Below are 18,195 nucleotides of genomic sequence, written 5' to 3'. Positions count from 1 at the left end.
GGAAGAAACACCACAAAAGAGCATCTCAGCAAATGGCTGCACTACTGTCTGTGGACATCAGGGGGCAGTACTTCACCTGTCATCACTTCCTCCATTCAATCCCCCTCTCGGGAGATCCACTCAATTTTCTTTCTCTATTTTGTCTACATTCAGCTGTGCACAAAATATGGTCCCTGAAGCAATATTGAAAAGTGGGCTTTCTCCATCCTAAGCATTCTGTATTGGGTGGAAATTGCCTCCCCGTGGTCCACGGAGGAGTTTTCTAAAAGCTTACCTTGACACTTGACAAAGAACCTGGAAAGTGGCCGCCTGGGAAATGTGTCCATTATGCAAAACAAAACAAAACAAAACCCCTTATGCGTCTTTAAGAAATAGCAGTCAAGTGCTTCCTCTTGGCAGAGTCGAATTCCAAATGACTCACCTTCATTTAAAAGAAAATACACCTACACTGGTTCTCTCTCCTCGCTTGCAGGTTCCTCTTATTTCTTTGCCTGGATTTTTTTCCCCTTCTTCTAACCTAATGCTGCTGTCAAAGAAGAGGCCACAGTAGCCCTCCTCCCTGACTACTGATCAATTCTTCTTATACATACTCAGTATAAGGTCAGGTCCAGTTTCTGAGGCATCCCCCCGAGAGACAGGGGTTGGGAGACCACGTGAAGGTGTCCCTGGGCTGATGGCTCATGCTCTGGATTTAGGATGTTTCTCGTGTCATTCGGTGTTGAATTGATTTTCAGCATCGAATGGATCTCAGACATGCAAAGAAGTGTTGTTCTCAAAGCGAGTCATTTGGGGAAGCCATATATCTTACTTTCAAAAAATTAAACCTAACTGGTTTTCTTATTAACTAACCAATGACTTTATTTCTGAAAAGCAAGATGGGATTATTATAGATGTAATAGAAGGCACAAATAAACAACAAGAAAAAAATTACCCACACACAGGGAGTCCTCTGGTGGCCTAGTGGTTAGGATTCCGGGCTTTCACTGCTGTGGTGTGGCTTCAATCCCTGGCTGGAGAACTGAGATCACTCACACAGGCTGCGCAGCCTGGCCCAAAAAAACAAGAACAAAAAAACCCCATGCACAAATATGCAAGACATTTTTCTCTGCACATCTATTTTTAAATTAAGAAATATTTCAGACACCCAGAAGGCATGGATAATACAACGAGTACCTGTGTGCCTGCCACCCAGTTTAAGAGATACCATATTAGCAATGCACCCTGCAAGCCCCATGGCATCCCCTCCCCCATCACACATCCTTTCCCCTCCCAGAGGTAACCACTAGCTTGAATTTAAAGCTTATTATACCCATGCGTGGCCTCTTGCTTTTATTCATATGTATATATTCCTAAATAATATATAGCAATTTCCCATTTACCTGTTGATGGGCATTTGGATTGTGTCTAATCTTTCTCTATTACAAACAGCACTGTAGTGAAATTCTTGTATGATTTTTGGGGCACATGTGTGGAAGCTTCTCTCGTGCAGAGTTTCTCAAAGCATCTCCTGGGGAACTTTTTTCTTTTAATAAATTTATTTATTTTTTATTTTTATTTTTGGCTGCGTTGGGTCTTCGTTGCTGCGCGCGGGCTTTCTCTGATTGCGGCGAGTGGGGGCTACTCATTGTTGCGGTGCGGTGGCTTCTCTTACTGCGGAGCATGGGCTCTAGGTGTACGGGCTTCAGTAGTTGTGGCTCACAGGCTCTAGAGCACAGGCTCAGTAGTTGTGGCGCACGGGCTTAGTTGCTCCGCGGCATGTGGGATCTTCCCGGACCAGGGCTCGAACCCGTGTCCCCTGCATTGGCAGGCGGATTCTTAACCACTGCGCCACCAGGGAAGTCCCCACCTGGGGAACTTTTAAAAATATACCCCCTACCTTGGGCTGCTCCAGGCCAATAAAGTCCTCCAAAATTCCCCTAATACTTCAGCATTTTAATTATTATCTAGAGCTCAGTATTTGTTTACTTACAAAAAAATACAATAAAATGTACAAATCTTAGGTCTACCACTGATGATTTTGACAAATGTCATGCTTGTGTAATGCAAACTCCTTAGGAGATACAGAAGGGTACTGGAACCCCCAAAGTTCCCTCAGGTCTATCAATCCCTGTACCCTGCTGCCCCCACCCCCACCCAGAAGCAACCACTCAAACTCTCTGAATCTTAACTATAAGTGGAAATAATTGTAGCTGTCACACTATCTCATTATTGGTAGTGATAACTACCATTCATTAAGCACTTACCGTGTGCTAAGTAGTTTATATGTATTATTTTATTGGATTTTTGTAACAGATGCCATGAAGTAGATATCCTTAAACCCACTTTATAGAAGGTGAAACTGAGGCTCAGAGAAGTTAGGGAATTAGCCTGAAGTCACACAGCAATCATGTGGCAATGCCAAGGTTCACAACCAGTCCTCCTGACTCAGAACTCAGATTTTAACCACTTTGAGACCCTACAATTTCAGAGCTGACAGGTTACACTTTAGCTCCTCAATTTTATGGGTGGGCAAACTGAGGCTGATAGAGGGGAAGGACTGAGCCAGGACACAAATCCAAAACTCTAGATTCCTTATCCACCAGTAGATCACTTTTTTTTTTTTTGGCTGCGTCAGATCTTAGTTATGGCACGTGGGATCTTCATTGAGGCATGCGGGATCTTTCATTGTGGTGCATGGGCTTCTCTCTAGTTGTGGTTTTTCTCTTCTCTAGTTGCGGCACGCAGGCTCCAGGGCACGTGGGCTCTGTAGTTGTGGTGTGCAAGTTCCAGGGCGAGTGGGCTCTGTAGTGTGTGGCACGCAGGCTATTTGAGGCGCGCGAGCTCAGTAGTTATGGTGTGCGGGCTTGGTTGCCTAGGGGCGTGTGGGATCTTAGTTCCCTGACCAGGGATGGAACCCGTGTCCCCTGCGATGGAAGGCGGATTCTTTACCACTGGATGACCAGGGAAGTCCCAGTACATCACTTTCTTATGTAAAAGTACTTTTGGAAAGGGAATGAGGAGCAAGGAGGGAAATATCTTAAAAAGCCATCTTTTCTTCTCAATTTCTGGCTATCCTAGGGGCAGCTGGATCCATTCTGTATGTTATCCATTGCTGTGTAACAAATAACCCCCAAACTTAGCAGCTTAAGACAATGATGAACATTTATTGTTTTTTACATAGTTTGTGTATCAAGAATCTGGGAGCAGCTCTGCTGGATAGTTCTGACTCAGGGTGTCTCTTGAGATTGCAGTCACAATGTCCACTCTGGGTCTGCAGTCAACTGAAGCCTTAGCTGGGGTGAGAATCTATTTCCAAGGTGGCTCACTCATGGGGCTGGGAAGTTGGTGCTGGCCGGTGGCCAGGGGCTCTAGTTCCTCTCCGTGTATGTTGCTCCACAGGGCTGCTTGGGCCTCCTCACAATATGGTGGCCATGTGCTCCCAAAGTTTGGGGTTGAAGAACATGATGTCTTTTATGACCTAGCTCCGGAAGTCACACACTGTCACTTCTGTCTAGCTCTCTGGGTCACAACACAGACCAAGCTTGGTGCAATGTGGGAGGGGACTACCTAAGGTTCACCAAGAGGTGAAGATCACTGGGGGTCATCTTGGAGGCTGCCTACCCTAATCCCACTGCCCCTGCCCCTACTCAGTCCCAAGAGGTCTGCCCAACAGCCCGACAGCCTGGACTTCAGGTCCCCTGGGCTTCTGCAGGTGTGACCTTCTCCACCTGTAAGAACAGTGGGCTCCCAGTTACCAACTGCCTTTCCCCCAGCTGTTGTTGAATGAAAGCTTTCTGGCCATGTTACTCTCACTGGCCAGAGTTGCTGCCTACTCCTGCCTAAAAATATGGTCGTGTTGACATGGAGACCGGCTCTGGTAGTCAAGATGCTGCTTTAGATCACAGCTTCTAAAAGATGTGACCAACACCCTCTCCTCTTCCCGCATGGTGATGGTGATGGTGACTCAGGGTGGCCACTAGGCCAGCATGGAGTGTGGACGCTGAGGTGCCACTGCCTGCATCCTCAGATTTCCCTACTTCACCTGATTCCAGGCTGTCCTTCCTGCAGCATCTGTCAGCAAGGCAGCCAGCACCTGGGGGATGCTGGGTAGAAGGCTGCAGACCGCCTGGGTGCAGATCAGCGTCCCTCTGGACACACCCCTAAAGCTCTCCTGAAAACTTCCTGTTGCCATAGTAACGTGGAAACATGGAAATTGATATGGGTGCCTTGGTAGGCAAGAAAGCCAAGCTTTTAATAATGCAGTCCTCTCCTTCAAATAGATAAGAATTCCTAGGAGGGCTTTGGAGGGACATCAAAGGGTCTCATTCAGGTACTGAGGAAATGTTCTTTAAAAATTATTGTGAAATAAGTGCAGCCCTAATCAGGCAGATGGTGGAGGGTTTTGGAGGAAGTGGATGTATAAGTTTAGAGCCAAAGCAACTTAAAAAAAAAAAAAAAAAAGCTTTTCTGAGATATAATTCGCAGAGCAGACAATTCACCCATTTAAAGGTATACAATTCCATAGTTTTTAGTATATTTAGGGTTGTAAAACCATCCTCACAATCAATTTTAGAAGTTTTTATCGCCCCCCCATCAAAGAAACCCCATCCCTTTTATCAGTCACTCCCATTTCCCCACACCATCCTCCCTCAGCCCCTGGTGATCTATTTTCTGTCTGTATAAATTTCTCTATTCTGGACATTTCCTAGAAACGGAATTGCACGATATGTGGTCTTTTGTGACTGGCTTCTTTCAGAGTTTTTATTCTTTGCTTCCTTAAGGTTCTCCATAGTTTCTCCAACAAAGGTGTCTCCATTCTCTTTAAGAACAATTCATTGCCTGGAGATGCAGCTGCCAAACTAGCCCCCGGGGTTGGAGCTGGATGGAAGGGAGCAGATTCTTCTGAGGCCCCCAACCCTGGCCCTTCCTGTTCCTTCATGAGATATAAGCCATGTGCGAAGGGATTTTGGGTAGCTGGCAGCAGGGAGCTGAGCGTTAGAGTGACACGGGCCACCTGATGGATCGCCTTGGCTCAGCCTGGAGGTTAAAACACTGGCTCTGAAGACTGACCTGGGTTCAAATGTGGACTCCACCATGTCCCAGCTATGTGACCTCAGGCGAATTACTCCACCTGCCTGAACCTCAGTTTCTCTAGCTGTAAAGTGGGACTAACAATAAAACCTATATCAGGATTGTATGGGAAAAGAAACCCCATCATGCTTTTAGCCCACCTGTGAATCACCTGTTTTATTATTTACTTAACATTTTTCTTTAAATCAACTTTTAAACACAGAGCTTCATCCTAAGGCAATGATGTTGGTGACATCACGGGTGCAAAGTGTTTTTTCCTAACACACGTTGTAACTGTATTTAAAAAGTGTTTGTCCCACCAGAAATTAAACTTCTTAAACAAGGCCAAAATTTTTTGTGTATTTCACTTGCAGATAGAGCTCCAGCACAGTGCCTGGCACATAATAGGTGCTTAACAAATGTTCGTTGAATGAATAAATGAACCAATGACTTTAAATCATCCTCCACACTTCAGGAAACACTGAGATAATGCATAGAAGGCGTGCTTGGCTTTTGGCCCACGGTGAGCATTTGATAATGTTGGCTATTATGATTATTAGCTTGGACAGTCAGAGGAACTGGGGTCCTCAGGTTGGAAGACCACCCGCCCTGTCCCACCCAGCAGCCATCTTCCTGCCCCTTTGGTTCCGGGGTGGGAGGGAGGGGGTGGGTCTCAAACCCATTGAGCCTGAGACATCTTTTGGCTCCTTCTGAGTACTTGGTCAGATGGCTGGACTGAGCTGAACCTTGACAATGGGAAAGAAGCCGTGGCATCTAGATGGAAAAGTTCACGGTCCATGAGGGCTCAGGGTACACAACGGCCAGATCAGTCCTTAGCCATTATTTATTATCGTTGCAGGCACTTCTGTGAAGGAGATGGCAGGCATTTGGCCACATAGCTACTTCCAGATGTCCGCCATAAATGCTCTGTACTTGCTTAGTTTCCAGGAACATAAAACCCGCTGTCAACGGACTTGCCCAGAGCCTGTATTTGCTGCGTTTTTGTTCTTGTTTAGTTATTACATTAAGTCTCCTGTGATTACAGAGCCGACAGCTGGTAAGGATTTGCATATGGCATGAAATTAAGTTAGTTCGTTTTAATGTCTAAACTGAGCAGGGTGTGAATTTGTCTGGTGAAAACTCTGTCTCCCTTATCTGTGTTTGTACATCTGCTTTGGGCACTAGCTTCCAAGGTCTTCAAGTCTGATTTCTCCTCACTTCCCTCAGGCAGGACATGGGATTGGCTGCCCCCTCTAGAATTCCAGAAGGGGTTCTGCACTTGGGGCTTAGAATGTTCTCTTTTAGGTTTCAGGAGGAATTAAGACTCAAGGGCTACTGTGAAGCGACCAGCATTCTGGCCACCAGGTTTGTGTCTTTTTTAGCTGTGTTGCCTTGGGCAAGTCACTTTCCCTCTCTGGGCCTCAATTTCTTCATCTGTCACATGAGAGATTGGAAGTAGATAAATGTTCATTACGGGGGTGACATTTGGGGTGGGACGATATTTCATCGTGTGGGGCTGGGTGGGGTATTGGACAGTCTTTAGCATCCCTGGTCCTTGGGTGTCATATGCTAACAGCAACCTCCCGATCACTGCCAACCCCAAAACACTCCGCCCGTTTCCTAATGCCTCTGCAGCAATCATAATCAGTGCCCTGCTAGCGTCCCTGGATCCCTTTACTGTTTTTAGGCACACTGCCTTCCAGTGCTCTCTCTCCAACAACCAGCACCTGTGTCTCTTTGCCAGCACACTGCCCTCAGACTGCCAGAATCCGTTTTCCTCGAATTTATGTTCCCTACCCTGTGCGCAGCCCTTAATCAGTGACAGAGATGTGTGGGAGGGGGGATAAATACTTCAGCTCCCTCGCCTCTGACCTGGTCAACTCTAAGATGTGATCTGCAATGTCCCCAGAGCTCCCTGGGGGATTGAGTGAAGGCTACCTTCCATGTGACTTTGCCTACTGGTTTGTCATGGGAACATTCCCTAATATATCACCTTTACACAAATTCTTAGCAAGTCACTTTTGCACAAATTCTTATCTTAGGACCTGCTTCTAGGGAACCCGCCCAAGGCAGCCTCCAGGGTGGGGCTGAAAACCCACCACTGATGACCTCTGAACTATGACCTCACTGATCTATTTATTCATTTGACAGATCTTCGGTGTCTAATATGTACCAGTCCAGGGCTGTGTATATGGTGGTGAACAGGGTGTGGATCTGTCCTAGCGAGACTAACAGACAGTAATAAGTAAACTCAGAGGGTGTCCTGTGATTACTACAAACCAGGTGCTATGAGAGAGAATACAATGCGGTGATGGGCTTTATGTCAGATGACAGGGGGAGGGGTGGGCTTCTAGGACGAGGGGACATTTATGCTGGTCCTTAAAGGAGGAAAAGGAAAGAGTGAGCCAGGTAGAGAGCAGGGAAAAGAGCTTGTTAGGTAGAGTTGGGGGGGGGGGTGAGCCCCTCATCACAGGTGGGAGCGGCCAGCTTGATAATGCATCCTGTGTCGATTTCCTCCTTCCCCATTCACTGCATTGCTCCTCACTCCTGCTCCCTGAGATCATGTTCCTAAATCAACTACATGCGCAAAAGACACTGCTTTTGGTGAAATTGTTTCCAGTTTTCACTATTGCATTAGGGTTCTCCAGAGAAATAGAACCAACCAGAACGAGTAGGAGAGCTGTCTCTCTTTCATATCTATGTTATCTGTAAATCATCTATCTGTCTGTCTACCTACCTTTTTTTCTTCCTTCCTTCCTTTCTTCCTATCATCTATCTGTCATTTGTCTATCTTTCTATCTATCAATCATCTAACTTTCTATCAATCATCTATCTCATCTATCTATAATCTATCTATTATGAAGAATTGGCTCACCCAGTTATGAAGGATGAGAAGTCCCACAATCTGCCAGCTGTAAGCTGGAGACCCAGGCAAGCTGGTCGTGTAATCCAGCCTTAGAACCAGGGGAGCCTATGGTATAAATCCCAGCCCGAGGCAGGAGGAGATGAGATGTCCCAGCTCCCTCAGCAAGGCAGGAAAAAAGGGGCAAGTCCCCCTTTCTCTGCCTTTTGTCTCTCAACTGATTGGATGATGCCCACCCACACCAGGGAGGGCAGTCTGCTCTACCGACCCCAAAGCTCCACCGATCCCAAAGCTCATGTCACCTGGAAACACCCTCACAGACACACCCAGAAATAATGTTTAATCCGGGCACCCCGTGGCCAATTTGACACATAAAATTAACCATCAGGGCTTCCCTGGTGGCACAGTGGTTAAGAATCTGCCTGCCAAGGCAGGGGACATGGGTTCGAGCCCTGGTCCGGGAAGATCCCACACACTGCGGAGCAACTAAGCCCGTGTGCCTGCGTTCTAGAGCCTGCGAGCCACATCTACTGAAGCCTGCATGCCTAGAGTCCGTGCTCTGCAACAAGAGAAGCCACCACAATGAGAAGCCCGCGCACCGCAACGAAGAGTAGCCCCCGCTCTCCGCAACTAGAGAAAGCCCGCACGCAGCAACGAGGACCCAACGCAGCCAAAAATAAATAAATAAATAAATTTATATTAAAAAAGTAACCATCACAACTCTAATGAACAGTGCTGCAGTGGACATCCTTGTACCTAAGAGTCTTTGGTTGTGAAAATAGTTCTGGGGAATAAATTTTCTGTGGTGTAATGCCTGGGTTGAAGGGTTTGCCCATTTACCAGTTTAATCACTGTCACCAAGTTGTCCTTCAAAGCTGCTAAGCAATTTGCACTCCGTAGCTTCCCTGATGTTGAATATTATTAACCTTTAGAATTTTTGACAAGTGAACAAGGGGAAGCTAGCACTTCACTGTTTTAACTTATGGATCTTTGATTATTAGTTTAGAAGCCATTTGTATACTTCTGAAATTGCAGTTGTATGCCCTTTCCTCAATTTTGGGGGGTTAGGTTTCTGCAATTTTTCATATGGATTGAAGGACTTCTTTTTTTTTTTTAAACAGCCGATTATTTATTTATTTTTAGCTGTGTTGAGTCTTCGTTTCGTGTTAGGGCTTTCTCTAGTTGCGGCAAGCAGGGGCCACTTCTTCATCGCGGTGCGCGGGCCTCTCACTATCACGGCCCCTCCCGTTGCGGGGCACAGGCTCCAGATGCGCAGGCTCAGCAGTTGTGGCTCACGGGCCCAGTTGCTCCGCGGCATGTGGGATCTTCCCAGACCAGGGCTCGAACCCGTGTCCCCTGCATTAGCAGGCAGATTCTCAACCACTGCGCCACCAGGGAAGCCCCCTTTTTTTTTTTAAATGCTCTTTTTGTCATGCATGTTGCAGATACTTTTTCTGTTTATTATTTTGCACTGTTTCATTTACTTATTTATTTATTTTTGCTACACAGAGGTTTAAATTTTGATGTGGTCATATATGTCAGGTTTTTCTTTGTATATCTGGATTTTATATCATGCTTAAAAAGTCCTCTCTTTATATGGAACCACAAAAGACCCAGAATTGCCAAAGTAATCCTGAGACAAAAGAACAAGGCTGGAGGTGTAACCCTTTTGGGCTTCAAACTATACTACAAAGCTACAGTAATTAAAACAGCATGGTACTGGCACAAAATCACACACATAGATCAATGGAAACAAACAGAGAGCCGAGAAATAAACCCACACACCTATCTTCAACAAAGGAGGCAAGAATATGCAATGGAGAAAAGACAGTCTCTTCAACAAGTGGTGTTGGGAAAGCTGGACAGCTACATGTAAAACAATGAAATTAGAACATTCCCTCACACCATACACAAAAATAAACTCAAAATGGTTTAAAGACCTAAATCTAAGATGACACCATAAAACTAGAAAAGAACAGAGGCAAAACATTCTTTGACATAAATCGTAGCAATATTTTCTTAGATCAGTCTCCCAAGGCAAAAGAAATAAAAGCAAAAATAAATGTAACCTAATCAAACTTAAAGGCTCTTGCACAGCAAAAGAAACCATCAACAAAATGAAAAAAACCTACAGAATGGGAGAAAATATTTGCAAATAATGCAACCGAGAAGGGGTTAATTTCTAAAATATACAAACAGTTCAATATCAAAAAACCCCAAACAACGCAATCAAAAAATGGGCAGAAGACCTAAATAGATCTTTTTCCAAAGAAATAATATACGTTGGAGAGGATGTGGAGAAAAGGGAACCCTCGTACACTGTTGGTGGGAATGTAAATTGGTGCAGCCACTATGGAGAACAGTATGGAGGTTCCTTAAAAAACTAAAAATAGAACTACCATATGATCCAGCAATTCCACTCCTAGATATATATCCAGAAAAAAATTAAAACTCTAATTTGAAAAGATACATGGAAGTAACCCAAGTGCTCATCAACAGACAATTGGCTTAAGAAGATGTGGTATATATATATACAATGGAATATTATTCAGCCATAAAAAAGAATGAAATAATGCCATTTGCAGCAACATGGATAGACCTAGAGAATATTCGGCTTAGTGCAACAAGTCAGACAGAGAAGGACAAACACTATATGATATCACCTATATGTGCAATCTAAAAATAATACAAATGAATCTATATACAAAACAAACCAAACTGGGGCAAAAGCCCAGGTCTTTCACCCAAATGGCAATAAAGCCAAGGGGACTTGGTCTTGGGTTGGTTTTTCCAGAAGACCTGGAGACAAGGATTTATGTGTCCCAGGGGAGTGAGGAAGGCAGGGCAGGGAAAGGGAGGATGACAAACAAGGCACAACTTCAGCAAAGTCCCGTGGAGGGAAGCCTTAGCCTGATCCCGCAGGGGAGCCCTGGCGTGTGAGTCACATCCTAGAGCCACCCGATGCCTAGGAAGAGGGCTGGGCTTCCATACACATGCACCTGGCAGTCATCAGTTCAGGGCTGCCTGGGAGAAACACTTGGGCAGTTCTGGCCCCTGCAGGTGCCAGGAGAGAAACTCCAGCAGCCGAGGGCGGTGCTCCAAAGAAGAGTCCCAGGGACTGGCCGGTGGAAGCGAACGTGAAGGTAAAAAGGGATCCGACTGGATCTAAGCAGAGCACCAACATAGGCTGGTACAGAGCAGGTTTAAGGTAGGAGATGACGGGATGTACTGGAAAGGCTGGACATCAAAAAATTCTGGACTGACTCGGTGTTCTCTTGTCACTGTGTGACCTCGGGCAAGTCTCTGAGCCTCTCTGAGCCCCAGTCTTCTCATCTGAGAAATGGAGGCAACTACTTGTCCCCCCCCCACCCCTTGCCCCAGGGCTTTGTAAATTGTAAAACATGACACACATGTCAGGTGTTTTCCTTTCTCTGTGTTGAGGATTTATCTATTTCATGCCTTTGTTCTATATTTTAAATCAAATGGGATTATGTATTGTATTAGCTTTCTGGGGCTGCCATGACAAAATACAGAGACTGGGGCAGAGCAGCGGGCAGGGGCGGTGCTTAAACAACAGAAATACATTTTCTCACAGTTCTGGACGCTGGAAATCCAAGATCAAGGTGCTGACAGGGTTGGTTTCTGGTGACAGTGCTCTCCTTGGTTTTCAGATGGCGTCTTCTAGCTCTGTTCTCTTTCCTCTGTGCACATGGGGCGGGGGAGGGGGGCAGAGAGCATGGGGGGAGGGCAGGAGAAGGGGGAGAGAGGGGAAGGGAGGGAGGGAGGTAAAGGAGAGAGATTGAGACAGAGGGAGAGAGAGGTGGATTTGGTGTCTTTCCCTCTTCTTATAAGGACACCAATCTCCTATCAGATCAGGGCCCCATCCTATGACCTCATTTAACTTAATCACCTCCTTAAAAGCCCCATCTCCAAATACAGTCACAGGGCTTCAAAGTATGAATTTTTTTGATGGGGGGTGGGGTAGACACAATTCGGTCCATAGCACGTATGTAAAATGCTTGCATAATGTGTAGCAGATGCTCCGTGTTAATTTCTCCCCCCACCCGCCGTCCTCCTCCCGACCAGTATTACATCCCAGGCCCTGTTCAGAGTTGTGGAACTGAGTGGGAAACAAGACACACACTGTTCCTGCCTTCATCTCCTTGGAAAATATCTGACCTTTCACTCACGGTGAAGCAAAATCAATAAGCTCAAGATTGAGCTTAAGATCCCCAAAATACAATGTTTGAAATCAGAGCTGGTACACCCAGACCTAACAATTGGGTCTGCCTCATGGCTATATTTTTTGGGGGGCCCGGATTATGCTTAAAAGTTTTAAAAATAGTGGCTAATTTGAAAATAGGATTTCACTTAAAAATGCCTAGTTCCAGCTTCTCTTGAAGTAACCAGATGAGCTGCGGCCCCAGGCTTGTATTCTTGTGAGGCTTGTTGGCCTGGGTGGCAGAAGTTCCACCCCTGGGGAAACAGGGTGATGGTCTCTGATTCATCCCATTCCCTGCCTGGTCTGGCTCAGCAATTAGTACCTGCCTGTCCCCGTAGATATTAAGATTTATAACTACTGGTTTAAATAAATATGACTCGAATTGACGAGCCTGACTGTGGGGTCTTACTTTTTCCATATGGAGAATGGGGTCAGTAAAATCTTGTTTTCTATTCTCTTTTCATGAGCTTAAGATCATTGAACGTGGGGTGGGGTTTGGGGTGACGGTGGGCGTTTGTGGGAATCGGGCATCAATATTGTGGTAGGCTGGTTGCATTAATGGTCCCAATTAATGTTCTACCTGTATTTATGCAGTTCGTTTTATAATGCTCACTCCCCTCCTTTTCTGGCTCTGGGCTTGACTGTGTGACTTTCTTTGGCCAATGGCATGTTAGCAAGCATAATGCAAGCAGATGCTGGAAAAAGTGCTTGCCTATTTCCACTTGCTCTAATGGACTCCTGCAGTCACCACGAGAATGTGCCTGGGCTCGCCGGCAAATGTGTCCAGACCAGAACATGAAAGGCATGTGCATGTGAGAGGCACGTGGGAGAGCCCAGCTGTTCCAGCTGAGGCCATCAGCCAACAGCCAACAGCCAACAGCCAGCTGACTGCCAGACATGTGGGTGAGCTCAGCTGAGGCCAGACCTGCCAGCCAACCTGCAGACTTGTGAGCAGTAATAAAAATAGTTGTTTTCAATCATTGAGGTTTGGGGATGTTTGTTACATAGCATTATTATAGCAGTAGATAACAGCTACATTTGCATTCTGTATAGACTCCCTCCCTCCCTCCTTCTTCAACTCATTTATTGAGCATCTACGATGTGGCAGGGATACAATGGTGAACAAAATCAGATACAGTCCTTGCCCTTAGGTTGTTGACAATATTGCTCCTACTTCTATCACCCACCTTGAAAGATTGAATTCAATAAGGAGGTGACTTATTTTGTGGTTAGAACAACACATTCTGTTCTGGGCTGATCTGGGATGGGTCGTTTCCCGTAGAGTGCTTTGTTCCTTCTCTCTTTCCCATTTTAATTGTTCCCTGAGCCTCTGCAAAGATCACCACTGATGGAAGCAGCTCTTCCAAGTAATGGAAATCCTTTCAAAATGATGTGTTCAACAGGAATGTTCTTAAGTAATTTATGTAAAGAGCGAGAAATTCCTTGTATGTTTTTTATAAGGTAGGGGGAGTTTTATGTACTGTAACATATGATGTATTGTGATAAATTATGCTTTGGTCTGAGGTCTATGCAGAATAGCACGGCATTTCTCTGAGTTCTGGGAAATATACTGTAAATAAAAGTGATGGTTTATTTCTTGGCTGGGCATTTTTTCTAATACTGTAAAGAGATGTCAATGCCCATTTCTTAAGGGCAAAATATGATGTTCTCTTCCCTTCTCACCACCGAGAAAGAGTGACTAGGGCTTGCTGAGTTCTTCAGACTCTTACTGGAAGGCGGGTCTAGTCTAGAGCCTGTGTCAGAGTGTGGTCCTCATGTTTCCAGCTGGCCCATCTGAGTTCAGGCAAACTGGGGAAGTTGGCACCCTCTGACCATGGGCTCCTCCTACCTCCTTCTTCCCTCTGGATGGCATTCCCAAAGACGTGTCAGCTCTGCTTTCAGTCTGCTGTAGGCAAATCCTTCTGTGAAAGTGGAAAGGCCAGTCATGGTCCCATTCCCCACTGTAAAGCTACTCAATGATAATTCACAATCTCTTTAGCTGTATCCCTCTACAAATAAGCCCAGGTGTAATTCCTTCCCTGGGTTTATGCATTTGTAAAAGATGCATCTTGAAGACAGAAGACAGAGAGAAACGGGTTTCTCTGGTGGCATTTCAGGCAGTGTGATGGGAAGCGGGAGGTCCCACTTTGATTTGGTGTGTGCTTGGGGGATGCTGTTGGGATGCTCCTCGAATGTGTTATGTGGCTGGATGCCTTCACTGCCGGCAGGTAAAGGAAGGAACTCTGAACTGGGTGTGAGTCCTGGTTTGGTCACTTTATTGTGTAGCCTTGGGAAAGTCAAGTCCACTTTCTTGGCCTCAGTTTCTTCCTCTGTATAATGAGGTGGCTCTTCCAGCTCTGACATTCTGGAATTTACTGAAGCCAATAATGTCCTTGCCTGTGTGTCTAAGTGTGAGAGGTTATTTTGCTCCAATTCCTTGTCTTCATCTTGGGGACAAATCCAGAGTGTGTGAATCAGGATTCTTTTGAATGAAAGCCTCAGAAACTCAGTTCAGTTTGGCTGAAGCAAGGTGATTTGTTAGCTCAAGGGACTGAAAACTCCAGGGCCTAGCTTCAGGCATGGCTGGATCCAGGTGTCCACCAGAAGGCACTGTGACTTAGTCTCTTTGTCTCTTATCTCTGCTTTCCCCTAGGTTGGCTTGTGCTCTTAGGCAGGCTCTCCCTACACAGTGGTGAAGATGACTGCCAGTAGCACCAGACCTTTATCTTACTAGTTTAGTAAGCCAGATAGAAAGGGAAAGCCATTTCCTCAGATGTTCTAGCAAAAGTCTCATGGCTGTATTTCATTGGCTTAGCTTGAGTCGCATGCCTACCACCGAATCACTCTGATTGGCCAGACCTGGGTCATGGGCTCACCTTGGAGATGGAGGCAGGGTCAACTCCATCTAAACACTACCAAGGGAGAGAGGGAGAGGTTCCCCATAGGAAACTGAGGCTCTGAAGTCAGAAGACTGGGGAATGGGTGCTGAGCAGACCTGAACAACAGATGCCCAACCCCAGGGCCAGGCAGGGATCTTATAGATGGAGTTTCAGAGGCTACTGTGCATTTTCTATTCCTGAAGTTCTGGGATGTCAGAGCTCGAAGAGAACTCAGGGGCTAGGCAGCTCAGCCCCCTGCCTCCCAAGCTTGCATTTCACAGATGAGAAACTGAGGCTCAAGGAGACAAGTCCATGTCCCGAAAGTCTCCGAGCATGAAACATCCACGTCCTCCACAGCCTCAGGGGGTGTGTGGCCAGTGTTCCCGCTGATCTCTGTGTCTCTGAGTGGCTCATAGCCAACACCTCATGAGACGGAACCTTACCCAACAACGACCCTTCCAAGCTTGCCGCATCCTAGCACAGACCCCCTACCACCTGTCACTCAAATGTGCTCCAGAGGTCAGCCGCAGCAGCATTGCCCGGAGCTAGGCAGAAATGCAGAATTTCAGGCTCCACCCCAGACCTTCTGAATTGGAATCTGCTTGTGAACAAGGTCCCTGGAGGATTGTGAGAGGTTCTTGTCTAAACCAGGGACAACAGGTTTCCCGGTGCCTGTGAGATGCTCCATTCTTACATCTGGCCAGGATTCCAGTCAGCCCTGAAAAGGGCTCTCTCTTCCCTTACAACCTTGCAGAAGAGGGGGATGTTGAAGGCGGTTGTGTGCTGTAGGATGCTCTTGGTCGGGAAGGTATTCCTCGAACCTGACCCGCCCCTTTCCTGCTGCTGTTTAGGCACGGTTGCCATGGTAATGTTCTTCCCATCATCATCACCAATGGTGTGAGAGAGTCCTGAGACCCGGGGTTGGGTCCTAGGGCTTTGATGAGCTCCACAAGTTGGGAAAGTTCCCTTTCTGGGCTTCACATTTCATTAGATGGAGTTAGCAATTCTTGCTTTGCTCTTCCCATAGACCCAACGCCAGGGTCAAGTGAGATCAAGGACATGAATGTAGGATGAAAGCCTGAAGTGCCATAAAATCCACTGCCACCTTCCTTGACCTTGTGATGTTTGAAGTTGCTTCTGGCTTCACTGGCTGGGTGAATGTCTTCGGTATTGATACAGCCACAAAGAGCCCAGGCCATTAAGAAGAGCTCTACCAAACATTAATTACAATGCTCAAGTCACGCCTAGCAGAGGCCAAATGTGGCTTCTTCCCTGGGCCTGGGAACCATTTCTGGGAAACAGGAGGCCGCATGGTATTTTATCAAACATTTATGGTTACTGGTTTAGGGGGGTGAGTTTACAAGGCCCTGTAGGCTGAGCATCAGGAAATTAAATTTCTTGCATTTTGACTCAATCCTAATCACGCCGCCAGCCATGGGATTTATGAGGCTGTAAAGTCTTCAGCATGTTGCAGGCTAGAGGCCTTGCTGATGGCTTCCGGCCTGTGTCCTTGAAAAGAGGCATCCTCCAGGAGCTCGGGGCTCAGTGGCCCGTTGGTTCAATACACAGTAGGCAGGTACCTACTGTGTACTGGGTGCTGGGGGTCAGTGGTGAACAGCAGAGATTATGAGACCTGCCCTCTTGTTGTCTGCAGTTTACTAAGCAGATAGGCATGGCCAAATGATTTCACAAATAAACACAAACGTGCAAACCGTGGTTAAGGTTTGAGGAGAGACTCAAGATGATATGGAAATGTAGAGTGGACTGAATGGGGGACCCCACAAATATATGTCCATGTCCTCACCCTAGGAAGCGCTGAAGGTGACCTTATTGGGAAAAAAGGGTCTTTGCAGATGGAATTAAGGATCTTGAGATGAGATTTTCCTGGATTATCTGGGTGGGCCCTAAATCCAAGACAGGTCTCCTTATAAGACAGAAAGGGAGGGACTTCCCTAGTGGTCCAGTGGTTAAGACTCTGTGCTTCCACTGCAGGGGGCACAGGTTTGATCCCTGGTTGGGGAACTAAGATCCCACATGCTGTGTGGTATGGCCAAAAAAAAAAGAGAGAGCGAGAGAAGGAGACAAGGACATGTGAGGATAGGGACAAAGGGTGGAGTGATGCAGGCACAGGCCAAATGACACTTGGAGCCACCGGAATCTGGGAGAGGCAAGGAAGGATTCTTTTGTAGAGAATCCTGAGGGATCAGGGCCCTACTGACACCTTGATCTCAGATTTCTGCCCTCCAGAACTGAGAGTGAATTTCTGTTGTTTGAGACCACCAAGTTTGTGGTGATTTCTTGTGGCAGCCCATGCAAACTAATACAGGTGTAATAACAAATTACGACCTCATTTGGAAATCAAGGACAGCTTCTGTGAGGAAGTGACTTTTGAGTTGGCAAATGTAGCGTAAGTAGGAGTTCAGCTGGCAAAAGGAGTTGGGTTGGAGGCGAGAATGGGGACAGGGAGGGGAGAAGTGTTTACGAAGAAACAGCATGTGCAAAGGCACTGAGGTGGAGGAACTGACCTTGCTCTGTCCACAGCCCCTCTCAGCCATTCTGTCAGTTTTTTAGAAACATCAAGTTCTGTCCCACCGCAGGACCTTTGCCGTTCCCTCTTTCCTTACTGTTCCCTCTTTCCTCCAGGTTTTCCATGTGTCGGCTTCATCCTTCAGATTTCAGCTGAAATGAAATTTTTGGTGAAGCTTTTCATGACCACCCTAACTAAATACATTCCCTCCCTCATTCTTTATCCCTTCATCAATTTGTTCCCGTTATAGCATTTAAAATAATGGTGATGAGAATAGCTAAGACTGAAATAGCCCTCACTATGTCCAAGGCACGCTGCTAACCACTTTACATGTACCATCTCTTAATTTTCACCACACGCCTATGGGACAAATGCTATTTTTTACTGGTTGTTAAATTCCCATTTTACCAACCGGAAAACTGAGGCATAGAGAGGTTATGTCACACGATAATAAGAGGTGGAGCTGGGATTTGAACCCAAGCAGTCTGGTTGCAGAACCCGTATTCTTGGAAACGATGTTATGCTTGTCAAAATCTGGAACTGAATGCTTCTTTGCCATGTACTTGTTTGCGGTCGCTCTTCCCCCCATTAGACTGTAAGCTCTGGGAGGGGTGGTTCCTGGCCCGTCTTGCTCGCCACTGTGCCCCAGAGCCCA

The 18,195-nt window shown here is 46.4% G+C and overlaps 1 protein-coding gene across 4 annotated transcripts in view; it reads left to right on the top strand.

The window, feature by feature from the left end:
- The window catches only part of SART3 (spliceosome associated factor 3, U4/U6 recycling protein), a 90,660-nt gene that overhangs the window by 47,738 nt on the left and 24,727 nt on the right, over window positions 1-18,195 (top strand). Inside the window, exons 20-21 of one of the 4 annotated variants that reach the window (XR_014234126.1) lie at window positions 5,424-5,572; window positions 5,909-6,063. The exons of the other annotated variants lie outside the window; for them this stretch is intronic. The gene's annotated coding sequence lies outside the window, so the exon portion shown is untranslated. Of the gene's footprint in view, window positions 1-5,423; window positions 5,573-5,908; window positions 6,064-18,195 lie in introns of those variants that run through there. 4 annotated transcript variants of the gene reach the window in all.

Source organism: Balaenoptera borealis (genome assembly GCF_965194805.1).
Source record: "Balaenoptera borealis genome assembly, chromosome: 14".
In the NCBI taxonomy this organism is placed as follows: Eukaryota; Metazoa; Chordata; class Mammalia; order Artiodactyla; family Balaenopteridae; genus Balaenoptera; species Balaenoptera borealis.
Note: the sequence above shows the minus strand (reverse complement) of the source record. Positions and strands in the feature narration are given on the sequence as shown.